This window comes from Saccostrea echinata, unplaced genomic scaffold (genome assembly GCF_033153115.1).
Source record: "Saccostrea echinata isolate AGI-Se365-2 ecotype Australia unplaced genomic scaffold, CSIRO_AGI_Sech_v1 ptg000030l, whole genome shotgun sequence".
In the NCBI taxonomy this organism is placed as follows: Eukaryota; Metazoa; Mollusca; class Bivalvia; order Ostreida; family Ostreidae; genus Saccostrea; species Saccostrea echinata.
Genome location: NW_026889779.1, coordinates 1179306 through 1207255, shown reverse-complemented (window position 1 = coordinate 1207255; position 27950 = coordinate 1179306). Strand labels below are relative to the sequence as shown.

Below are 27950 nucleotides of genomic sequence, written 5' to 3'. Positions count from 1 at the left end.
ATACAAAATACATTACCTATTGAATTAATTCTGCGAAGAAGAAATAGTATCCCAATCACAACTAACCCAGCAAAGACCACTCCTCCAGCAGCACCCCCAGCAATTATAGGAAGACTGTTGTTGGATTCCAAAATAATTTTCACTGAAAATACATTTTAGCTATTATCTTATATATATCTACTATTCGATGGTTTTTCTTCTTGAGATTAAGATATAATCCTTATCAAGATAGAGATATGGACTACTTATCCCTCTTATTGGACTTTTGCTAGAAGCACTGAATTTTACAGTCGACGGCTTACTTTGACATTTAAACCCGTCCTATGTACGGAGGTACGGAATTTATAATAGATAAGAAAACCTGAAAAGTGGTTAAAGACATGGTGTTTGGGGTACTGACACAATTAACTGCTATGAAATCAACGCAAAAGATGATGGGAAGCAGAATCACATAACTTAACTAACCTTATTTGTGAGGGGTAGTATCTCCTTTCAATCTTGTTTGCGGAAAGAATCAAAAAAGAAAGAAAAAACATTCCGGACGGAAAACTAAGCAGTATTTGGTCAATATGGGAAAGGAAGGGAAGGGATTGAGGGTAGGGCGGTTGCGGTTCTCTACCTATTCAACGTAATATGTGCTTTGAAATGGTCCATTATTTATCGTTTAATTAACTGTTAAGCTTAATATTTATATCGCAAAAGAGCTTCCATATATTGTCCTAGTGTAGAATTAAGCCGTCGATTGTAAAAGTCAGCGCTTTTCGCAAAAGTCCATTACAGTACTGAGAATTCCTAAATATAAACAAGAAATGTATTAGGTATAGCGCACTTTCCCAGTATTTCGCCTTCCTACCACGTTTAAATGGAACGTACCTGTTATTATTAATTGATTTAGTTGGTGCATATAGAAAACCAACTTTGTGAAAAATATTCAGAACTACTTCTACATGTATATCGTTTAAAATATTTACCCCTAAACTTATGCTCAGATTCGGGCTATAAATTCACGAGAAACAAAACTATATACATGTACGAGAAATTTCTCTTTGATGACTTCACAACCAGCCTCTCTGCACATACGAGTATACATGTATCACTAAAATCAAATAAAATACTTTTCAAAATGTTAATATTTTGCTTTGATTGACATTTTACAGAATAATGCATCAAGATAATTTCTTGACTGTTTAAAAGATTTTTGTTATCATGAAAATTCTACATCACTATTCATTTCGGGAACTACTTGTGCATCTTATGTACGTCGTCAACGTATCCATTTTTAGTCCCCCGCTTTCACTGAAAGTGGGGGATATTAATTTGGGTCTGTCTGTCCGTCCGTCCGTCTGTATTTCTGTCTGTCTGTAACACTTCCGCTTCCGCGCGATATCTCGAGAACCCTTTGAGCTATCGCAATGATATTTTACATAGCAACTCCCTATGGCCTAGAAAAGAACCCTTTTGGTTTTGAGGTCAAACGGTCAAAATTCAAGGTCATAAATTCATAAATTCTGGCTGTTTTAACACTTTCGTTTCCGCGCGATATCTCAAGAATCCTTTGAGCTTTTGCACTGAAATTTTACATAACAACTGCCTGTGGCCTAAGGGAGACCCCTATTGATTTTGAGGTCAAAAGGTGAAAGTTCAGGGTCGTAAATTCATATACAGTTTTCACTAGATTTAAACCCGTATTCAGCGGAGGGTCAGTGAGCGTGCAGCGGTATTATGATGTCACAATCAATGCCACAAACAACCTTGAAAACAATGGTTGCAACAGCCGGAGCCAGCTGTATTTCTGAGCAGGAATATTATTAGGCAAGTCTATTGCAGGGTTATTTTTCAAACATTTCATGTCTTACACACAGCAAAAGGGAAACACGGAAGTTATATGTTGTAATCTGGACAATTTTTATTTTGCTACGACAGAAGTTTGTTAATGAGAAATGGAATGGCCATGCAGATGTCATATTCATTCAAATCCAGACTATATAATAAAACAATAATTGACTCTTTCGGTTGTGAATATGGTTTATTATTCACCAGAACAATATCATTAACATTATTGGCCGAGGCGAATGTCAATAGAGATTTTTTTCTGGTGAATAACTAACAATTCACCATTGAAAGAGTCAATAATTGTATAATATTTATTTCTGAAATGTATATTATGTGGAAAATATGTTGATTAAAAATAAACTAGATTGAGTAAAAATTGGATAATTAGATGTGTACTAATAACTAACAATAATGCAAAAAAAAAAAAAAAAAAAAAAAAAAAAAAAAATTCTGGAGTTTGGGGGGCTTGAACAGGATACCTCAAACACAAAACAGTTCTGCGTAAACTAATAGGCCACGCAGACTAATAACAGACCAAGCATCTTTCTTGTTTATATAGACCCGATTTAGAGTCTAAAGGAAAAAGGATAACTGAGTTATACATGTATAATTAATTTTTAAGAGTCGTTCTCTCTGTAAGCATCAAACTGGGCTGGAAATTGATTGTCACCGATTTTGTTGAAACGCGGTGAAATATTTACGCAATAAGCCTATTTTACAAAAATCCATCAATTGATCTTGTTTCCATACAAACAAATATCATTTCATCCCATTTATATATATTTAATAAATATAGCTGACTATTATAAATTTTTTGCTTTAAAATAATTTGTAAATTGTTTTTCTTCACAAGAAAAATGAGAAAAAAATTTAGGACCTGCCAATAAAAGCCAAATAATATCAAAAAATGTTTTAAAAGCCAGTGGAAACATAACAGTGTGGACATAAACGCAGCCACTGGTGGAATATTTTGATGTTTCATTTTTTTCACTAAATAGTTTTAAGAACATATTAAGATATTGGAGGGGTATTATTTAATTAAAAAAAAAATGATTGTAAAGTTTGTAAAAATCTTTTAAATTTAATCACTTTTTTGTCAAGAGTAATTTCCCCATTTGAAAATCTTTCGTCAAAATCAAGAAAATGAAAGTGAGAGTACAGAGCAGAACATGACTCACGGAGTCAATATTCTATCTGAATTGGATATTTTCAGTTATTTAACCCCCCCCCCCCCTTTTGAGTAGCATTTTGTACGATCCATAGTTAAATGTTTGTTCAGGCCTTGCTATGCCTGAGGAATATATATGTGGCAGTGTTTGATGGTGAAAAGTTTGAAAATGGATTGAACCTTTATGTGACGCATGCCGAATCATTGCAAAAAAGTGTTTTAAGAAAAATCAACATCAGTTACTTGAAAATCAAATACAAGTCGAGTGGTATGATAAAGCTGTGATGTAGAAAGTTACCTGTCAGTAACAAAATCACTAGGCAAGTACCAATGAATATTTGTCAACATCGTTTTGTAATCAGGTAATGATAAATCTATAACAGTATGAATATTTATAAAAAAAAAAGAAATAGTAAAGTATCCAAAATAAATAAGAGAGATACCTTTCGAAGGAAATTATTCCAAGCAATCCAATGAATTGTCTTATCAGAGTTTACTAATAGGAACCATTATGAAGTCAATTAAATCAAATCTGACCGAAGTTAAAGATACTGATTTCTTTTTTCTATTGCCAATATTTTTATTGATTACTTATAATAGTTTACCTAAAACATTATTTTATATTTAGCTCCTTTAAACTGTAAATATTGAGATATCTTTATCTCTTAACATATAATTCTCTTAATTGTCACAGGGATTTTAGATACAGAATTTTTATAATCAATTAATTAATATTTTTTTCTCTTAAAAATATTTTGAAGAAAGATGACCCCTGTAGATGGAATGATAACCCTTGTGGATGGATGCATTTTTATTTAACAAGCACAGAAAACAACGTGATATTCTGATTTAAAAAGCAACGCTTAATTTATTATGTTTTCTAATATGAATTAAATAGGTATGACAGTAAGTATCATTTTCATATATATCTTATATTTTTAATTTTATGCTGAGATAAAAAAAAAATATTGATCTTTCTTTGCACCATATCAAATTTCCTTCATATCGTTATTAAATTTCTGTAAAATTAAGCAACGCTTCATACGTCAAACTATTTTCCATTTGATTCTAATGCTATTGTTGTTGATGAAAATCAATGTTGGGAATAAAAAAAAATGGTGAAATTTAGAGCAGAGGGATATTTCGTTTTAATGACATGAATCCAATTACATAATTTAAAATCTACAGATATATTTTTAAACTATCCGTTGATGAAAATACCATGCACATTGACTTTAAAACATAGTTTCAGTTTTCTGTGTTTGGGCTTTAAAGGGGGAAAAAAGGGTAGCGGTAGCATGTTGATGAATTTCTTTCATTCGTTCATTCATTCACTTACTCATTGTTATGTTTCCCAAACGAAGTTTGGGAACATATTGTTTTTACACTGTTTCTTATTGAGGTCTTCCCTTTCCAACGGAAGACCTTCCACTGATTCTGTTGTTTCTTTTCCACTATTATTATTTTTTCTTACCGATTTTGTGCAGGCGATTTCTCGAAAACACCTGAATAGATTTTCATGAAACTTTCAGCAGTGATGGCAAAGCATCTGAACTCAGGGCGTTTTTTTAATTTCGCCGTCATCACTTCCGGTCGCGAGATACAGCCAATTTTCTGTTTTTAAAGTTGCATTTTCTCCGCCAGTGTTCTCAGAAACGCTTTGAGATTGAGTCTTGAAACGTTCAGAGATGATAGATTGTGACACAAAGATTTGAATTTCCTGTTTACAGTACCGACCAGACACAACCTAACAGAAAGCGAACCCAAAGCGCACCCCGGGTTCGCTGCCTGGGTTCGCTTCGGGTTCGCTTGGGGTTCGCTATAGCGGACCCCGAGCGAACCCGGAGGGCACCCCGAGCGAACCCGCAGCGGACCCAGAGCGAACGCCGAAAGCGAACCCCAAATTCAGTAGCGAACCCAGCAAGCGAACGCGCGTTCGGTGTTGCGTAACTGATCTGTCAATCAGGATTAGCGATAAGACGTGTTAACCAATCAGCGCGTCGACCGATCAGCATGCCAGTTTGTCATTCGATGTAAATAAAACATTCTACAAGCAAAGCGTGTTTATGTACAGTGTGAAGTTATTATTAACACGATTAAAAAAAATATTTATATTTATAAATTAATATCTAGGTAGCATATTATATTTACACATTTATTTTCTTTATTTTTTATTTTTAAAAATCCATTTATTTATATTGCGTAAATCTATCAGACAAAAAGTTCTTTAATGTATAAAACAAAATAATGGTTATCACAATTGTTACTAAAAAAAAAAAGAAAAAAAAAGTATTTTGACAAATTATAACATTTCATCATCTCAAGATACTGTACAAGATTATGCATATGTACGTGCTTTCATTCAATTATTTTATTTTTATAATTCTAATTTACATTTTCGTTTAAATCCAGATCAACATCAAAATTATTAATCTTCTTAATTGAAAAAAAGTAAAAAAATAAATAAATAAATAAATGAATAAATAAAAAAATAAAGAAAGAAAGAACAGCATAAATGTACATGTGCAGTATGTCCAATCGTAAACTACTATGGTATTATTTTGATTTATCTTTTACAAAAAAATAATGTAAAGCTTTATTTACCTTGTTTTTTTTATTATTATTATTATTAACTGAAATAAAAAGAAAAAAAAAAACGCGCGATTTACATGTACATTATTGAACGAACTAATTATCGGTAGTAAATAAGCAATATAATAAGTCGTACAGTATTGTATTCTTTTAAATAGCGTAACTTTAAATGATTAAGCGTATTTAAGATGTTTAACGATTTTTTTTTCTGCTGATGGGTCCCGTTAACTGCTTATTGTGGTCATGATATTTTTATATCAATACATCAGAAATGTACATTTTTTCAAAAAAATTATTAATTTCCAATACTTGCATAAATAATTAGTCGACAAATGTACACGACATGATTATCGGGGTTACTTTTTATCCCTGATACTTATTATTATTTTAATTTCTGCAAATGAATGAATTTAAAAAAAAAATGCTGATTTTTGAATTCACAAATGGAAAGATGAATATAAGTATTCATTCATTATTTAGGCCACTTTTAAAATTTTTTTACCCCCATACTGCATATTATAAAATCCAATAGAATCAAAGCTCACAGTCAATCTATATCATATGACAGAACATGCTGCATTCGATCATAAATTACATTTTTACGTATCAAAAAGATAAAATAAAATTCTAAGTCGGAGAATTACATTAATAATTATTTGTAATCTAAAATACCTATTAAATCTTATTTACATGTAGTTTCAAAAATATTTTTTTCTATAATTTTTTTTTTCAGTTTTCCAAAGTCGATTAATTGCAGCAGTAAATATTTTTAATCTAAAATATCTATAAATAAGTTTTTTGTTTTTTTTTAAAATATCCACTCCTAAATATTTTTAACTATTTTGTGTAAAACATGATCGTTCGTGTATGTTGTCAACAATAACACTGCAGCCACTGCACATGCACATGTATCGATCGCCACAAAAACAACAATGATCGATTTCACTGCTGTATTTGGAATAAACAAGGGGCGGAGCTTACTGGCGGCAAGATTAATGCGGGGTCCACTTCGCGCATGAGTGCGTAAAGCGAACCCAGAAAGCGAACGACGGGTTCGCTCTAGCGGACCCAGAGCTGACCCCGAGCGAACACAGAGCGAACCCGAAGCGAACCCAGAGCGCACCCAAAATTTCTGGAAGCGGACCCGTAGCGGACCCCGAGCGAACCCAGAAAGCGAACCCGGGGTGCGCTTTGGGTTCGCTCTGGTGTTAGGTTGTGTCTGGTCGGTACTGTAGTTTTTGTTGCCGTGACATCCGTTGTCCACCGGAAGTAGTTTGAAAATATGCAAGTCTTTATTTGTTCTTTTTGAAATGTTCATAATAGAGGCAAGTAGACTGTTTCGAGTCATACTATTTCCACCGGAAGTTATTTCTTCCAAACCGGAAGTAGTCGAAAAAATGATCATTTTTTCTCAAAACTTTGAGGGATGATTCCTTCACACTCAGTGAGAAGTTAAAAGACATTTTGAGTACTTCCGGTCATACCGGAAGTGAATGAAAATAGAAGTTGTTGAAATTGATAGATTTCGCTCTTTTATGTGTTGCTAAACATATTTTGAAGAATTGATATGAATATTTTTTTTCAATTAAAGTTGTTTTACTTTTTTATCAATCAAACTTTCCCAATCAAGATCTTATCAGAAATCTAACGGAAGACATACTCGATGGTCGCAACGAGATCTCATCTAGTTATGTTCCCCAAACAAAGTTTGGGAACATATTATTTTACTCTGTTTATTATTATGTTCCCCAAATGAAGTCGTTAATAATAGGGAACTCCGTTTCTTATTATTATTAAGGTCTTCCTTTTCCAACGGAATACCTTCTACTGATTCTGTTATTTCTTTTCCACTATTTAGGGCTTTCACTTTCAGGCGAAAATCCCTATTGTTTCCGTCTTGTTTTATTAGGGCTTTTTGACTTTTGGCGAAAAGCCCTATTGTTTTCGTCTTGTTTTATTATTATTATTATTAGGGCTTTTTGCTTTTAGGTGAAAAGTCCTATTGTTTTCGTCTTGTTTTATTAGGGCTTTTCGCTTTCAGGCGAAAAGATCTATTGTTTTCGTCTTGTTTTATTTTTATTATTATTATTATTATTATTATTAGGGCTTTTCGCTTTCAGGCGAAAAGCTCTATTGTTTTCGTCTTCTTTTTTTTTTAATTATTATTATACTTAACACTTTTTTTGTTCAGCATTTAAGGAGTACCGCAATTAACAGGAATTTTGTTTTGTAACTACAAAATAGCAAATATAAATGTCTCGCGTATGTAAGGTCTCGGACTTTTGGATTCGACACTTCCGGTTTCTACCAGAGAAAAACTAAAATACCTAAAGAAGCTAAAATCTATCTCATTTTGAGTTCTGAGTCTCCCAAATTAAAGAAATAAATTCTTGACACCTATACCTACAAAAAAGTTAGCGACAGTGATTTTTGACCACAGATACTTTCTGAGATATATGACTTCAAACATTGAAAAAGGGGGGATGAATTTTTTAAAATTCATAATTAACGAACGCAAAATTAATCTGACCATTGATATATGTTGTGACTGATGAGTAGAACATACACTGTAAGTTTCATGTCAATCAGAGCGGAACTTCCGGTTTTACGGGTCTTTGAAAATTATCTATGAGAGTTTCTATGTTAAATTGAAATCACGTGTGGCACGTTTTATCTAAAAGTAATCAATATATTCTTGTGAAATTCAAAGTTTACAATGACGCTGACACTGTTCCGACCTTATTAGATTCTGAAAAATAAGGGATTTCAAGGGGCCAATGTTGAAAAAGAGAATTTTCCATGTAACTTTTTTATTTCTCAATGAATTTTTATACCGTTTTTTATTCTGGGTTTAGATTAAAGAGAACAATCTAAAAGTTATGGTCCGTTGGGTCACTTTTTGACCCCTTGTAGGAGTTACAGAGGACTGAAATAACTTATTTTTCATTTATTTAAAAAATAATGGAGTAAAAGTTATCTCCCTTTGCACATCTGTTAACAGACTTACATACTCTTTAGGATTCAAGTTTGGTATGCATATGACAAGTACTTCCGGTTTTATGAATGTTCGAATTTGTCTATGGAAGTTCCCATGTTAAATGAAAAATTGCACATGTCACGATATCTCTTCAGGTAAACAAAATATTCTTGTGAAAATTGAGCGATATAATGACTGTGATATTGTTTCAAACCCTTTAGGGGTTTTCTATTCTGGGTTCAGCTTAATGAGTACAATCTAAAAATTATGGTCCGTTGGGTAACTTTTTAACCCCTTCTAGGAGTTACAGAGGACTGAAATAATGGAATTCTTATTTATTTTAAAAATGTTGAAGTAAGAGTTATCTCCCTATGCACATTTGTTGGCTGGCTTACATACTCTTTAGATTTCAAGATTGGTATGCATATGACGAGAACTTCAGGTTTTATGAATCTCTGTATTTGTCTATGGGAGTTCCCATGTTTAATGAAAAAATGCACATGTCACGATTTCTCCTAAACTAAATAAGATATTCTTGTGAAAATTAAGTGATATAAGGGCTTTGATATTGTTTCAACCCCATTAGGGTCTGAAAATGAAATTACGGAAAAATAAGGGATTTCAAGGGGCTAACATTGAAAACTGATTTTCCCATGTAACATTTTTATTTCTCAATGAATTTTGAAAAAGTTTCCTATTCTGGGTTTAGCTTAAAGAGTACAATTTAAAAATTATGGTCCGTGGGGTCACTTAACGACCCCTTGAAGGTTTTTTTGAGACCTGAAATATAGTTACTTTTAGTAATTTCAAATATAACAATGTAAGATTTATCCTCCTTTGCAGAGCTCTAGCGAGAATAACATACTGTTTAGGTTTCCATTTTTATAAGCTTCTGAAGACTTGATCCGGTCTGATGATTTTTTAAAATGTTTTTCAGTTTGTTAGAGTTATCGCTCTTTAGGGTCCTTGAAATTTAAAGCGTCGAAAAACCCTCCATTTTTGTTGAACGACAAGAAAAGGTCTAGTTATTATTATTATTATACCTAACACTTTTACGTTTCGGATTTAAAGAAAACCTTTGATTATATGTATTTTATAATAAAACCGTTAGACAGCATATCTAAATGTCTCCCGAATGTAAGGTTTTGTACTTCCGGAAACGTCACTTCCGGTATTTACAAGTAGAAAACATAGATTTATTTAGGAGCTTAAAAAATTCTTATTTTATATGGAAATCCATTCAAATTTTAGGAATAGATTCTTCAAAGTTAATCCTACAAAAAAAAGTCAGCGACAGCGTTATTGTACCTATGATACATTTTTGTGCTATAAGACTCCAAAGTTAGAAAAAGGGGGGATGGAAATTTTAAAATCGAAAAACTATGTGGGAAAAATATTTTGAAGACTACAAATTGTTAAAAATGATGAAAAGAAAATGTACTGTTAGTTTCAAGTCAATCCAAGCGGTACTTCCGGTCTTAAGAGTCTCCTAAAATTGTCTATGGAATTTTCTATGATAAATTGAAATCACGCATGCTCCATTATCTCAGAAAGGAAGCAAGCAACAATTCTTGTAATATTTTAGTGAAATACTCACTTTCACATTGCCTTCAGGTGATTAGGTGTTGAAAATAAAATTCAAAAAATTATGGGTTTTTAGGGGCCAGTACAAAAATCAGTTTTTTCCCTGTAACTTTTTCATTTGTTAACCAATCTTCAAACTGATTTCGGTTTTGAATTTTTATTCAATTTTTATCCCCCTTTGCAGAGCTTTAGTGAGAAGAACATACTCTTTAGGTTTCAATTTTTATAAGTTTCCGAAAACTTGATCCGGTCTTATTATTTTTTTTATGTTTTTCATTTTGTTACAGTTATCGCTCTTTAAGGTCCTTGAGATTTAAAGCGTCGAAAAGCCCTCCATTTTTGTTGAACGACATTTAAAAGGTCTAGTTAGGGCTTTTCGCTTTCAGGTGAAAAGCCCTATTGTTTTCGTCTTGTTTTATTATTATTATTATACCTAACACTTTTACAACTGAATCTCTGGTGGCAGAGAAGAAATCTCGATTTCTCCATGAGAGCATTTAATTAGTCAGAATCAAGAAAAGGGACATATCTCTTATCTTGTTTAATATTGCAATTTTGAACATTTTACCTGTAACAACAAGAAGTCGGGAATCCTCACTAGTAATACCCCCGCTGTGATGTGAATATACACTCTCATGTTGACATCGAATTCATACAAAAATGAATCCCACCATATGGCATGCCTAAACAAAGATTGTGCTAAAATTTCAAGCATCTGTGCTGAGTAGATGCTGAGAAAACTGCAACGAAAAATTTGTTACGGACAGACGCACGGATAAACAGGAAGTTGACGTCGGATTCAAATAAAAATGAATCCCACCATATGGCATGTCTAAACAAAGATTGTGCTAAAATTTCAAGCATCTGTGATGAGTAGTTGCTGAGAAAACTGCAACAAAAATTTGTTATGGACAGACACGGACTAAGAGACATCACACAAGGGTAAAATAGTATAACCCCCACTCCTTCGGAGCGGGGGTATAACTATGATATTGCAATCTTGTTACTTCTTCTACTTAATTCTAAATTATGCAAGCTACTTATAACAAGGATGGTATTGCAATTGAAAAACTTTTTTAGTTTTATGATATGCAATTTTCTGATTTGCTTGGATACTTTGAACATTTATGTTATTGCAGAATTTTGGAAATTTGTAAATAATACCTTTAACTTTGACACCCAAGTAACTCATCAATAGGTGTTTCATACAGTTATTTAAATATGACATTGCATGTTTTGCTTTCTTTGTTCTTTTTTTTCACATTGATGAATGAATATGTGAGCCATATTTTTTTTCCACTATATATTTCACTGAAAATCCATTTTTCTAAAATATTATTGCAGTGTCTTTTGTTGCTTATTTTTATTACTAAAACACATAAAATGTAGAATTTGTTTGCAGATTCTTCACATAATTTCAAAATAATTTTATCTGTAGTGTAAATATTGCATTGATATAACATGTCAAATGTGAAAGTAAAATTCCAAGACTCTAATTTAACAAGAAATCATAATTTGAGGCAAGAAGGTTTTGTCTTGAAAAATTCATGAATTATTCTCACTGTCAGTGATTAGTGTATCATTTTGTTTGCATTTTGAGACAAGAAAATTTGAACTATTCTGTATTATTCAGGAAATTTTTTTGGAAATTGGACCTCACACATTTTTTTTTTATTAAAAAAAAAGGTTTTTCCATGAAATATATAGGCTGAAAATGCAATTATGACTCACTGTTGCCATGATTATACTACATACACGTGTTAACAGAGAAATAATACTTTCAGCAAACTTATATAAACTTGATCTATGCACAATTTTTTATAGGCCTAATGGTTAAAATCTTTATTACTTTATTTCTATGCAGACACAATAGAATAAGTTCAAATTACTTGAGAGTGCAATAACTAGGCAAATAGGAGCGTAATACCTGGAGATAGAAATCCCGTTGGGGGCCTCTTCATTTATGCAAACTTCACTCTATTTTCAGTTTAGCCTGTTATGCTTTCGGAGAGGCTTATTTAAGTTTTTAGGCAATACTGTGAAAGAAACAACACTTTAAAAATGTTAAAGAGTAAATTTATCATGTACCTCTGATTCTTCAATCTTCGATTTGATAATGGATTCAGCATCTTGCACGAGCTGCTTAATACTCGGTTATCTCCGTATCCCGTCCCGAATAATAATTACCGGTGGCTGGAGAGATGGTCAGTTCAAACAAACGATCGATTTAATTAATATATTTGTGTATACGCAACAGCTGTAGTTTACTGATACTTGCAGATTATCTATTTCTAACACATTATTGTTAATTAGCCTAAAAAAATTGGGTTAAAAAATTGCCGCCGCTGACAGCTTATATTGCTTTAAGGGACCAAACCTGAAAACAGACTTTTCCCTGTAACTTTTTTTATTTCTTAACCAATTTTTAAACCATTTTCGGTTTTGGGTTCAGCATTAAGAGTACAACTTGAAAATTATGGTCCGTGGGGTCTCTTTTTGACCCCTTGTAGGAGTTTAAGTAGATTGAAGTACAGTATTTTCTGTTAATTTGTAAATAGTCATGACAGAGTTATGTTTCTTTGAATAGCCCTTGAATTACATTTATACTGGTTAAGTTTCCAGTTCAGTAGGGATCTCAAAGACTTTTTGGTTTATGAACCCTATGAATTTTTCATAAGTAAGACTGATCTCTCTTTAAGCTCCCAACTTTTTAAGGGGTTCTCTTTAAGCTCCCAACTTTTTAAGGGGTTGAAAAGCCCTCCGTTTTTGTTGAACGACAAAAAAAGGTCTAGTTTATTAGGGTCTTTCGTTTTCACGGAAGACCTTACAGTGATTCTTCTGTTTTTTATTATTATTATTATTATTATTTTTTTTTTTTACTTTCTAATTTTGTGCACGCGATTTCTCAAAGACCATTGGATGGATTTACATGAAATCTTATTAAAAGTATTTACTACGAATTGTCTAGACTTTTTGCTCCACTTATGACAAACCCTGATGATGTCTCAGTATTATTAACAGCACCGACAGGTGTGGCAGCATTCAATATAGGAGGAGCAACTATTCACAGAACATTTGCTATCCCTGGAAATAGCGCTTTGCCCTTTGAATATCAACCACTTGGTGATGATAAATTAAATTCCTTGAGAACAAAACTTGGACAGTTAAAATTGCTCATTATTGACGAAATCTCCATGGTTGTTAAAAAATTGTTGACATATATTCACGGTCGCCTAAGGCAAATCAAACAGACTGGGGATTTTACACCATTTGGAAATGTCTGATTGATCATGATAGATCATGTTTATAGCAGAGAAGTAGATTGTGCGAGTGACCATGATTCCAACATATTACAGTTACCATGAAACACTCAAAGTTGAAGTAATATAAATTTCTGTTACGGGGAAATCTGTGATCGACTATTACTCTGTAAATTACAGAGTAATATTCCGTCACCACCGCCTGATGAGACCCGTGGAGGGGTCGAAATAGTTGTTTGTGGGAAAAAAAATCATAATATCCTCCCCATATTACAGTTACCATGAAGCGATCAAAGTTGAAGTAATATAAATTTCTGCTACAGAATAAAAAATAAATAAAATTAATTAACGATTGTTTTTGCGTGGGAATGTGTCAGAGATAGTGTGTCACTTTGAAAATTGTGTATTCAACCGCTATAATAAATATCCATATTAAAAATACACCAACGTTTCATAAATTTAAATAACTATTGCGGGGAAACCTGTGATCGACTATTACTCTTTAAATTACAGAGTAATAATCCATCACCACCGCCTGATGAGACCCTTGGAGGGGTCGAAATGGTTGTTTGTGGAAAAAAAAAATCATAATATCCTCCCCAAAAATCTGAATGTGTTTATTTTTCTTTACATTTAGTTATAATTAACGAAATGAAATTATTTTTCATGGAAACTTAATTTAAAGGAATTGTTTATATTTTCTTCCCCCTTAACTCTATTCACTGACTATTACGAAGCAAATAAAAAATAAAAGTCATATACGTTCATTTCACAGTAATTTTTTTTGTGAATAAATGATCAAGTATTTAACAAAATAATATATATATGAGACTCCATGTGGAATTAAAAAAAAAAAGTTTGCATTTCTTTCGGTTTACATAGAAATTAATATTTTCTCAGCTTATATTAAAATGTTAATTATAGACATATAATCTCCTGGTTGTGTTAAAATCTGAAAGATCTTAATAATCATAAATAAGAAAAAGAAACAAAAAAGGGAGTTTTCTTAGTTAAAATAAAAATCTTATACAAAGGAAATGTGAAAATGAAAGAATGGATACTTACTGTCGCTTTTTTACTTCCCCTTGAGAGATTAAGTGTGTCACGATTTCAATAAATGTAAACAAAGTATTGGCAAAGAATTATCATGCCATTGAGCCGACTTGTTTATTAAATAAAATTCAGGAAAATAAAGGATTTGCGGGGCTTCTAAAAAACACACACACCCCTGTCCTTGTAACGTTTTTTTTTTTCATTATTATTTAGGAAGTAATCTTTAAATTGTTCTAGTCTTGAGTTAAGCATAATATATAATTTCAAAATTATAGTCTAGGGGGCCACTTCCGTCCTATTCAAGAGTTTTAAAAGACTGAAATGATGTACATTTAATTTATTGAAGAAAAAAAATCAATTATTGTTGTATCCCTTCCCACAGCTCACGATAGACATGCAGATTCTTTATGTTTCTATTTTGGTAATCATCTAAAAAGTCTTCCCAGTTTCATGAGTTTAAGCACTTTATCAATCACTTCCTTTACGTCTTGCGTCGAAAAGCCCTCCGTTTTTGTTGAACGACAAAAAAGGTCTAGTTATTATTATTATACTGAACACTTTTTTCGTTCAGCATTTAAGGAGTACCTTTAGAAATATGATTTTTTCTCTTATAACCACTAAATAGCAATGTAAATATCTCGCGTATGTAAGGTACTGAACTTCCGGTTTAGTCACTTCCGGTTTCTACTAAAGAAAAACTGAAATACCTAAAGAAGCTAAAATCTTTCTCATTTTGAATGCCTAGCAATCAAATTCAAGATATAAATTCTAGAGACCAATACCTGCAAAAAAGTTAGCGAGGGTGATTTTGGACCACTGATACTTTCTGAGATATAATACTTCAAATATTGAAAAAGGGGGGGGGGGGATAAAAATTTTTAAAAGTCACAATTAAGGTTCAAAAATTATTTTCATCATTGAAATACGTTGAGACTAATAAGTAGAACATATACTGCAAGTTTCATATCGATCCAAGCGGAACTTCCGGTCTTAGGGGTCTTTGAAAATTGTCTATGGGAGTTTCTTTGTTAAATTGAAATCAGTCGTAGCACGTTTTCTCTTAAAAAAAATCAAGATATTCTTGTGAGATTTTAAGTGTAGAATGATCTTGATACGGTTCCGACCTCATTAGGCCATGAAAAAGAAATTCAGGAAAATAAGGGATTTCTAGGGGCCAACATTGAAAACAGACTTTTTCCTGTAACGTTTTCATTTCTCAATGAATTTTTAAACCGTTTTCTATTCTGGGTTCAGATGAAAGAGCGCAATCTAAAAATTATGGTCCGTGGGGTCACTTTTTGACCCCTTATAGGAGTAAGAGAGGACTGAAATAACGTAATTTTTATTTATTTCAAAAATAATGAAGGAAGAGCTATCACCCTTTGTACATCTGTTGAAAAGCTTTCATACTCTTTAGGTTTCAAGTTTGGTATGCATATGACAAGTACTTCCGGTTTTATGAATCTCTGAATTTGTCTATGGGAGTTCCCATGTTAAATGGAAAATTGCATATGTCACGATATCTCTCAAAGTAAACAAGGTATTCTTGTGAAAATTGAGTGATATAATGACTGTGATATTGTTTCAAACCCATTAGGCTTTAAAAATGAAAATTTGGAAAATAAGGGATTTCCAAGGGCCAAAGTTGAAAACTGACCTTTGCCCATAACTTTTTTATTTCTCTATGAATTTTTAAACAGTTTTCTATTCTTCGTTAAGCTTAAAGAGTATGATCTAAAAATTATGGTCCGTGGGGTAACTTTTTAACCCCTTATAGGAGTTACGGAGGACTGAAATAATGGAATTTTTATTAATTTCAAAAATGATTAAGTAAGCGTTATCTCCCTTTGCACATCTGTTGGAAAGCTTATATACTCTTTAGGTTTCAAGTTTGGTATGGATATGACAAGTATTTCCGGTTTTATGAATCTCTGTATTTGTCTGTGGGAGTTCCCATGTTGAATGGAAAAATGCACATGTCGCGATATCTCCTAAACTAAATAAGATATTCTTCTGAAAATTGAGCGATATAATGACGTTGATATTGTTTCAACCCCATTAGGGTCTGAAAATGAAATTCGGAAAAATAAGGGATTTCAAGGGGCTAATATTGAAAACAGTTTTTCTCAAGTAACTTTTCCATTTCTCAATGAACTTTTGAACAGTTTTCGATTTTGAGTACAGCATAAAGGGTACAGTTAAAAAATGCACTTTCTGCGTTTGAAAATCTTAAGTGAAGCTTCATTACATTGATATAGAAATATTTGCATTAACCAAGTCTATTTAAAAATATTTGTAATTTTTGGACAGAGTTTTTTTTCACATGTAACAAAAAGTAAGTTGTAGATTGTGAGTTGACTTTCAGATACAAAAAAATAAATCTTTAGGGGAAATATTACACTTGATTGGGATTTTAATCAATAAATAATTATAATGAATATCAATTAGAAACGGTCACGTTATCATAAACTCATGAATGAAGTGTACAGCATTTCTCCATATGCGTCATCAGTTATATCAGCAAGACATCCTTACTCTTCCATTGTAATTATAATAGATACAACACCGGGTTCGATTCTCGTACCCGGTGCAGGGTCAAATCTCATTTTGTAAGTAGTATCTGTTCCTTTGCAAGTGTCCGGCATTAGAATTGAAAGTAAGGTTCTTTCAGATATAATTTCAAAAATCGTAGGTCACAATAGACATTGGCATGTTACAGAAATCTCAATGCTCAATGGCCCTGAGTGCCGAGTATAGGTCTAAATTTATTGAATGGGAGAGAAAAATTCTTGCAAAGAAGTAAAAGACATAATCTATCAATAAATCAATCAAGCTTATTCCTCAGGTACACTATTACGAATGATGGATGAGAAATCAATTAAGTACCTTGTGTTTTACAAGACTCCTCTTCTTCTGAAAGAGTTTTACCATTTGAGTTGTTTGCAATGACTTTGAAGTAGTAAAGAGTGTCATCTTTCAAGCCAGTAATTGTAGCATTCGGTTGTCTGAAGTTTTCAGTTAATTTTTCATCGTCATCACTGGTTCTGTATGACACAATAAATGTCTGTTCTGTTCCTCCATCAAAACCTGGTGACCAGTTTACTACTGCAGTTCCACTATAAACCTTACAATAGATAGATATGTTGTACGGAGGGTTTGGTTTTCCTGCAATTGTGAAAATTTTGGATTTCAATTCTTTTGAAATACAAAAACCTTTCAAGTTAGAGCTGGACAAAGACACGTCATATTCTTGTTTATCAAATTAAAGTAATCTAGGCAGTAAGTGTAACTAGTGGGTATTGTTTTTGTTACACAAAAACGCTTGTCTCCATTACCGAGTTAAAGATTATGAAGTGGTTAATATCAACGTCATGTAATACACAATTTGCCTGTACTTCATCAGTAAGCAGTTTTAATTTTCATAAAAATACCGGGTTTCTCTGATTTTCAGTTCACGCTTGAATGATTTTTTGTCAAAAATTGATGGTCTGATTTATAATCAGGCCGTGCCAATTTTGGCGGTTTCTGGAAATTTCTTTGAAATAATGTCTGACAAGCATAGATTTGAACTCTGTTAAAATTTTTGGTGATGGTAAGCACGCCTTACTATCGGACCGTCGGACTATCGGACCGTTGGAAAACAAGACTTGAACCAATTTTAATTATGACAATAAGCCCAAGGGCCTTAAATCGCTCTTCTGATAAACTGTACAACCTATCACTTTAACTTGAAGCTTCTAATTATCCTGTATATTTGAATAAAGCCTTGAAATTTCAAAGGTAGGTCATCATGACCTACATTTTAGATGCAACACTCTGAGACCCAAAGATGATTCTAAGCTAATTATTACCTGAGAGTAGGTCATGGTGACCTACTTATCACTTGTCATTCTCTGAGGACCCAAGATGCACCAAGTTTAATGATTGATTGATTGTTGTTTAACGTCCCATTCGAGAATTTTTCACTCATATAGAGACGTCACCATATAACGGTGAAGGGCTTCAAATTTTGACCTTTACTCGGCACTCAGGACCATTGAGCAGTGAGGGATCTTTATCGTGCCAACGCCTGCCGTGACACGGGGCCTCAGTGTTTTAAGGTTTCATCCGAAGTACCCGCAACTTTTACTTTAAAGTGCCGAGCGCATGGCAAAGGAACAGTTGCTACCCATTTTTATCGATTTGAAATTTTATGGTGCCTTAATGAAATATTCAGTTATGAAGAAAACGTTTCAAAAATTTTTAAATTCTCAACATGCCTTTTTTCGAGCCATAGCGAGTGTCAACATTTGGCAGTTCCGGTTGAAGTGAACTAGTACTACACATCTACATATATGTTGCTCTATCTTCGAAAATTTCACGTTATCTCTCTCTCTCTCTCTCTCTCTCTCTCTCTCTCTCGAGATATATTCAATGTCCTTTCTAACCTGAAAGTTTAATGAAAATCGAGCGAAACGTTTCCGCGAACTCGCGTGCACAAAATCGTTAAGAAAAAACAAATGACTAAACGAGAAGGTCTTCCGTTTGAATTCTGATGAAATAAAATAAGATCTTTACGGTAATAGCTTGATTGATAAAGAACGAATTAAGTAGAAAAGAAGAGACGCAAAATCTCTAAAATATATTTATAAACACAGGAGATTGAATTTATCAATTCTAGTTCTATTTCAATAATTTCAGGTAAGACCGGAAGTACTCAAAACAACTGATAATATCAGATAGAGCGTATAGGAATCAATCCTGAAAGATTTCATGAAAAAAAAACTCATTTTTTTGACAACTGCAAGTTTCAGAGTTTCTACTTCCGGTGGAAATGGTACGACTTGAAACACTCTTTTAGATGTTGACATCAGCTTTTACATTTTTTTTGAAAATGAAAAAAAAAAATATATATATATATATATATATATATATATATATATATATATATATATATATATATATATATATATATATATATATAATGCATATTTTTAAAGTACTTCCTTTGGACACAGGAAGTAGCGGCGGATTAATTAAGGGGGAATGCCACACCAAAATTTTATTTCATAGACCTTTAAGACATCCATGATAAGTAGTTGTTTCAGCACTAAAGGCCAAAATTAGCTCTTAATTATTTCATAATCCCCCCCCCCCTTTTTTTTCATAGAAAATGAAAAAAAATTTTTTTTTTATTTTTAAGATGCTTTAGGGTTAAAAATTTGCTATTAATAAATAAAAAAAGAGTGTCTAATTAAACATGTTAATAAAGGCTGGATAGACATTTTAATTTTTTTAATAAAAATTTTTTATGAAAATAAAACACAGAATTTGTTAATATTTTTTAAACCTATGGTTACAATCTCCATAGTCACAACTAGGGAGAATATGTTAGCAATAATATTTTAAAAAGAAATTGAAATGAAATTGCGAAATAAATTTCAGGGTTGTCCCTAAAACCCGGAGGCCGGAGAATTTCCCCGCCTATTATGATACAATCCCCTGGTTATTCTTGTATGCTCACTCAACTCCCTTTTATGAGAGGAACCTCAGACCCCCTTCTACTTTTTTTAATGTCCGCTGCTATTTCAAATCTTAGGGACAACCCTTCAAATTTTAGAGAAATTATTTTTTTAAATTTTGGCCAATCCCGATCGAAATTAAACTGATTCCAACAAGAGTTTTGGAATAAGTGGAAATAGATAACATTTTCACAAGAATACTACTTTGTTTAGGTGTAATACAGGTTAAAAAGTAATTGAACTTGCATGATAATCAAATAAATTTCTTAGTGGTAATACATAAAGAAGGCAGTAAATTATTATATTATTTATTTTGTGTTAATTTTGATCGCGATCAGTTTAATTTGATCGGGATTGGTCCAAATATTAAAATAAATTTTTTCCCTAATATTTCTCAATTTTATTTCAATTTCTTTTTAAAATATGACTGACTTTAACATACTCTCCCTAGTTTTTACTAGTTTTATAAATATTTTAACCATAGGTTTACAAAATATTCACAAATTATGTGTTTTATTTTCATAAATAATTTTTTATCTTAAAAATTTTAATGTCTTTCCAGACTTTATTAACATATTTTATTAGACATATTATGCATTTATTTTTAGTAAATTTTAAACATAAAGCATCTTATTTGCAAATAAAACATTTTTTTTTTAATTTTCTCTGAAAAAATGCAAAAAATTCGCATAAAACAATTAACAGCTAAATATATCAGTCTTTCAATGCTAAAATCATAGTTTTAAAGGGATTTCTTAAAGATCTATTAAATAAAATTTTGGTGTGATATTCCTCCTTTAAAGGAAACCTATGTGTCACATCTACAAGTCAAGATCTATCATCCCAGTAACTTTCATGATCAAATCTTTAATCGTTTTTTAGAAAACGCGTGGACAAAAAAAGTAAATTAAAAAAAAAACAACAGAAAATCGATCGTCACATGCGACTGGAAGTAAGAATGACAAATTCACACAAAAGGATTCAATTTTAATTAATTTACTACCATTCCTGAAAGTTTCATAGAAATCCATTGGGGCATTCTCGAGAAATCCGATGTCCCACTACATTTAATCGTATTACATGTAGTAGTAATACAAACATAAGGTGAAACAAAGTATACATGTAGTACTCAAGGGGATACTTATTATTATGTGCGTGTATAGATATTTAACACTCGGAAATGAGATTAAAACTTAAACTTAACTAAATAAATGAGATGTGTCTCAAAAGTTGCTAGGTTAACATAATTCAAAGGAAATATAATCTATCTGTAGGTTAAACATTTAATTGACGGAACAAGTATGATATTCAATAACCATGGTCAATGAAAATTCTACAACGTTACCATGTCGATAATCACTTTTTTATGTCTTTAATATCTGTTTCATTTCGGCAGTCCAAAACATTGTCAGGTATGATATTAGTGTTTAGGGATAGGTTGTGTCTGCAGATGCCTGCAGACCATAATACCGAGGCAACATGATCAAGCTACCTTCTAATCGTGCACGTGATTTGTATTTACTTACCATTCATGGCTCTCCTGTTTTTGAAAAGAAGATTTTTAATCATTCTTCTTAAGTTTTCCATTGCAAAAGTTTAATTGCCCATTGTGGCCCCTCACTACACCCATAGGTCATGATTTGAAGAAACTTTAATTTACTCTATCTAATGATGCTTCCATATAAATATGATCAATCATGGCTTTGCCCTTATTGAACAGAAAAATTTTAATTATTTTTCTTATGTTTTCAATTGTAAAAATTTAATCGCTTATTGTGGCCCAAACCTTTCTCGGGGGTCATGATTTGAATAAATTTGAATATACTATACCTGAGGATGCTTCCATATAAATATGATCAATCAAGACTTTACTGCCCTTGAGAAGATTTATTAAAAATTTCCCCTATGTATTCCTATGTAAAACTTTGATCGCCCATTGTGGCCCCACCCTAGTCCCGGGGGTCATGTTTTGAACAGATTTGAATCTACATTATCTTAGGATGCTTCCACATAACTTCACAATTTTTGGTCTAGTGGTTTTTAAGAAGATTTTTTTAAAGATGCCCATAATTTTTCACTGATTTGTAATAATCTCTTCTTTGAAGAAAGCGTGGCCCTTCATTTGGACAAACTTAAATCCCCTTTACCAAAGGACGCTTTGTGGGAGGTTTGGTTGAAATTTGCCCAATGGTTCTTGAGAAGAAGTCGTAAATGTGAAAAGTAGACAGACGGATAGAGAGACGCCGGACAAAAAGTGATCAGAAGAGCTCACTTGAGCCTTCGGCTCAGGTGAGATAAAAAGTGATTAAAAACACTATCTGTTCTATAATTAATATTAACTATAGTGTTCCGATTTTAAACTAGTAAGTGAACTAGAGCGAGCTCGTTGCAAAGCAAAGAATAGGTCTTCCGTTGGAGCTGCGGAAGGAAGAAGTGACCTTGAGTCCATGTCATGCCACATTCTAAAGTTATACATGTAAGCAATCTTGTAAGGGAAGCAACTTACAATATTTCGCTAGGAAAAACTGTAAAGGAATGTACGTGACCTTGAACATTCCAAATGACCTTGAGTCAAGCCATGACACACTCTCGTCATAAAACCAAATCTGTGTGTTACCGACTTGAAAAGTTCACAGTGACACATGTTCTTTTAGTCCATACATACAGTCAAAACATCTTATCCTTAGAGACCTTGAACTTGAGTCAAGGCCATTTCACACTCTGCATGATACCAACAATGTTTCACTAGCACAAATACGGTAGCGAAATTACAGTTTCTCTGTCAGTGACCTTGACTCGACCAAATGACCTTCCATCAAGGCCGTAACACACACTGGTTAAGAGCAATCCCAATCTGTGGGTTTCTGAATGGATAAGTTCAGCCATGTTTTTTCAGACCATACAGCGAGTCGGAATAATTTGTTAGGTTCAACACAATGATTTAAAAATTTATTGAGAATGTTTTATGTCCAGTTTGGATAAGTAGTAAAACGTTGAGATCGGTCCTTTGGATGAGACCGTATAAGGTCTCGTGTCGGGGTAAGTGCTAGCATGAAAAGGATCTCTCATGCTATCAATTTTGAATTTACCGGGTGGCAGTAAATACAAAATTACAACATGACATGTAAATTTTGTATTTACTGACAACCGGTAAGTTCAAAATTTACAACGTGACAGATCCATGGCACTTGATTCTACCTCTGATTTCAAAAGGTTTGCACTGCTCCTGATTTGTATTGTTTGAATCATCTTTTAAGCTTGAATGCTGCACAGGTGCTTGTGGACAGGAACACCCCCCCCCCCCAATATACACCCTGGGTCCAAGAATATTTTTATTCGTCTTTTTCCATAAATTAATCTTCTAGTACACATTTACAATGTATTCCATATGAAAAATCCAAAAAAATAACGTAGAATTAACATTTTATTAAAAGATCATACCCGCGGTATTATGAAATAGAGAAGGTAAGTCACTTCCATTTGTTAACACTAGACCCCTCTTGGATATCGGGCCTAAAATATCATATGCCTACCACATGTCACCAAAATATGTTATTATATCTTGTTTTGGTAGATATTTTTTGTCTTCAGTCGTGCTATTTAATTGCCTACGCATTCCACAATAATCCGAGTATTCATCGTCAAACGTAAAAAATGTAAGATTTGGAAATGTCAAAGTAGAAATTATACGGAAGTGATGCAGAAACGACACCTAGCGGGTAACTCTCAAGTTCCGAGTGTTACAGAATTAAGGGAAAAGCCAGAGGTCTATGGAAAAGTTCGGGAAAATTTTGATAAAGAAGTCGAAATCGATTCATTAGAATTTAAATTTTGCTGCAGATTTTCCAGATGAGTTAGGTAGTCATCAATATTCTTTTTAAAAGATTTTATCACTCAAACCAAATAGCGTTTTAAAAACGGTTTCTAACTGCACTTAACCAGTTTGTACAATTTTTCTATTGTTCTTCATACTCACATAACAATTGTTTATAACGTGTCTGCAGAATGCAATTATTTGTATTGAGCAAATTACACCAATATTTCAGAATTCGAAGTTTTCTTTGAACATATATTGGGCATCTACCAAATTCGAAATAAACCATTAAGTTATTTGTAGATTTTCAAAGCGACATTCATGTAATTTTCTTCAAAAAGTTAATATGTACTTGCTCAACATGTGGGGCTTTCTGAAATTCCCACGTCTCACATCCATAATGAAGAACAGAACCTACATATGTATCAAATAAAGAGAGTGTAGTCTCCACATTTAGATTATTCTCTTTCACTCTTTTCCACAAAGAAAAAGTACATTTTTCCTTAACATTTCACCTGTGGAATGCTGATCATTTTCTCCGTACTCCATCCCTTACTGCTCAAAGGCCGTAAGTACCATGTACATTATAAAATGTATAAATTTTCAGCCATTCACCATATATATCCTATTAAAATTTTAATTCCATCTATTTTGTTAACATTAAATTGCTGGAAATATAGTCAAAAATCGGGAATGAAAATAATAAATGTTAGAAGTGAAATCTATTAATTGTCGGAATTGCAATGCAAAATTCCGAAAATCAAATGCACCGAAAATGGTACCTCCCCCCACCCAAAGAAACTATTAGTACACACTTCGATGCTCAATTGACCACTCCAATGAACACATTAAATCGTTACATTTTTTTAGTTTTGGAAATAAAATAAAAGACCTTAAAAAGTTTATAAAATAGGAAAGCTTAGTCACGGATATTAATCGTTGCAGACCTTGTTTTTCATTCATTTGACGATTCGCGAATAACAAATGTCGCGTATGATTATTGGTTTACATTAAAATAGGTTGTTGATTTCTCTCGGAGTTCAACACCAGCCCTCACCTATACGTATACGTACCTGAACAAACCAACCGATTAACATTTTCGGCTCTAAAGAAAAACATTGTATTCTTTAAAGGAGGGACGGAGGTCTACGTATCGTGATGAGAGGAAATTTAATCACCTGTCAGTCCACTAAACATGAAAGATAATTTCAGAAGATTTGTATTCAACTGCGTGGCTTTCTTAGAACCAAATTAGTATTTGTTAGAAAAATTAAATAATTATTTAGATGTTTAAGATTTGTTACATATTTGTAAGAACCACTTTATTTACCAAACAAAGTTTCATCCTTATATGGGCACCGTGATATTTTTGATAGGCTGTTTAATTACTATTCGGATATATTGCCATTCAAAAGACTAACACATTTTTTTTTTTAATTTGGATAAAAAGTCCGACAATTTTCAACCTTGTTTGCTATAATCTTACTGAATAGGATCTTTTTTCCGTATAGTCGAAATGCATGGACGAAGGATAAAAAACCGTATGCTGATAAATCAAAACACATCATTGCGATTGTGTATTTAATTTATAGAGACATGTTTTTTTCTGTTTTTCCTTATCTGTGAATTACCCGTTTGCATTGTACAAAGCATGTGTATTCTGAAAGCTCAGGATGTATTTAGTTTGGGCGCTCTTCCATGTAAAACTGCATGTACTTACAAGCATTTATCCGTAAAATTGTGTATTGGGATATTCTGTTTATTCGACGAAATAAAAGAAATGCATAAGTATATCATTCTGTACAATACAATTATAAGTTTGGTAGCAAATAATGCAAACTCAGAAGTGATTAATTTAATTTTCGATTTTCCCGAGAATTGAAAATGTCACCTCCACTTACAATTATTATGCATGTGTACATGCAGTTTAAAACATGAGACAGAAAAATAAATTGTTGCAAACCTAGTGGTTAAGTTGGCAATTAAAATGCATAAAACTTAAAATGAATAAATGCACAGGCGGATAAGATAATGATAAAAATAAGCGTGAGATAGAGTGAAATAAAATAATATTTAAGATTCGAGATGATTTCAAACACAATTTTCCATTAATCACGCTATGAGTATACATTGCATTTTAACACCGATATGACCGCGGCTCGCTAATCTCTGCAGCCACATGTGAACGACGAGTGGGTTACAAATTTTAAAGTTAAACACAGAGACAGAGCGGAATGTAAACTGTCTGCTGTAAGAAGGCGTGAACTATTGTATGTTTAAAAGTATTATTTTATGTATATAGTTTATTTAATATTAAATGAAAAACTAAATGAAGAAACAAGAGACTGATAGTACAAATTATACTTTACACAAGTATTAATACTTAATATTTCCATCACTAATTGCAATTATTTGCCGTAGCACCTTTACAATTACAACTGAAATAGAATACAATAACACGGGATAGAGAAATAAATTGTTTTTTTTTTCATCGTATTGTTGTGTCGACAGTGACCAGGTCGGTGAAAGCGATTAAAATTCGTAATGATTTTATGCACTAGTGTTTGGAATTAAGATTAAAACAAAGATGAGATTAAGTTATCTTAAAGATTCGATATAAATAAAAAAAAAACATAATGTTTCATTAATCGTTGTTTCTACACAATGGATTTGTCTTCTCAGACGTTTGTTTTGTTTACATGGCTTTTGACCGCAGGTGGCTGGTACACTGGTGACCTCGGCAACGTGGGATCGCGGGTTGTGTTACATAACTATAAACATCGAGGTGAACATGGAGAACGTAAACTGGTAAAATGCGTACAGTTAATGATCAATAATTATTCGATGCTTAAAGTTTAATATTACTTATATAGTTATATAGATACATTTAATTCCTTCCTTTATTTGAAGACGTGTTCCCTTTAAATCTAAATTAAAAAAGAAAAGAAAGTTGTAAAAAATAATTTATGAGTGAACCACAGAACATGTTTAAAACCTTATTTAGAAGAAAATTAGCATTAAATACAGTAGGGTATATAATTTATTGCAAGTTTGTTTAAGTTATACACATGAAGAGTTCTGATTTACTTGCCGAATGAAAACGCTCACCTGTTTACGGGACCTGCTTTTTACCTACATATTACGACATATTACGCAATACTCAAACAAAACAACATTTGTATGAGATCAATAAGGTGTTAAAGAACAACTTTAATTCCGAAAGCCATATCGAAATATTTACCGTTTTTGAGTTATAAAGTGAAAACTTTCAAGGGCTCTAGATCCCTAATTTTAGGGACCAGCCCCTTTTAAATGATATCAAATAAAAGCTCTTGCTATTATGCACAACTTTTATTCTACATGTTTTAACAAAATATTTTTAGTTTTAAAGATATAAAGGAAAATATGTCAAATTTTTTGCTCTTTTCCGCGTTCAAACTTTTGACCCCTCTCTAGCGCCATTTTTAATGCAAAAATCAAAAAACAAAAACCGATGTGCACAGCTTCAATGCTTCTTTTCAATTTCAAAGGGTTTTGTGCTCCAATTATTACAGTCGCAGAGCCTTTGTCTGGAAACCAGAGGCATCAAAATTTCAATCAAAGGGGAATAACTCGTGAACAGAAGGTAATTTCCGAATTGTATTACAGTATTCTGAGAGCCTTTTGTAAAGTCTAAAAGCTCTGAAAATTTGAACAAAATCCGTTCAGAAATGAGGAAGATATGAAGCTTCAAAGTTGGCGTCTAGGAAAAAAAAAGAATAATAAGAATAATCTTAATCATCAGAATCAGTAGAAGGTCTTCCGTTGGAAACGGAAGACCTTAATAACTGGTCACAGGAAAACTACCGTTATACGGGAAGTTAAGAAGAGTTCGTTCTTAAGATGTCGGTGTTTCTCTTTTAAGCGGAGAGTATAAAAACTCAAACAGTTTTCTAAGTTTATGATCAACAAAAATTTACTATAACATAAAAAAATAAATTCATTGCCTTTACTAATATTACATCTTGTTCCAATGTTACTGATAAATCTCTATTCGTCTACAGTATTTCAATTAATCAACTGATTTCAAACATAAACTTACTCTCTGGAATGACATGGTAAGTGACATTGAAAACTTGAGAAGGTTTTCCTGGATTGATAGCTGACACTAAGTAATATCCAAAGTGTA

The 27950-nt window shown here is 32.5% G+C and overlaps 1 protein-coding gene and 1 long non-coding RNA gene across 2 annotated transcripts in view; both read right to left on the bottom strand.

Annotated features, from left to right (window-relative positions):
• Positions 1-27950, bottom strand: part of LOC133196093 (B-cell receptor CD22-like) — a 613523-nt gene that overhangs the window by 444673 nt on the left and 140900 nt on the right. The gene's annotated exons all lie outside the window — the stretch shown is intronic.
• On the bottom strand, positions 14-27919 carry LOC133196186 (uncharacterized). Its single transcript, XR_009722287.1, has 3 exons — positions 27864-27919; positions 17354-17632; positions 14-142 (listed from the first exon to the last, which is right to left on the bottom strand). It is a non-coding gene; the product is annotated as an uncharacterized LOC133196186 (long non-coding RNA).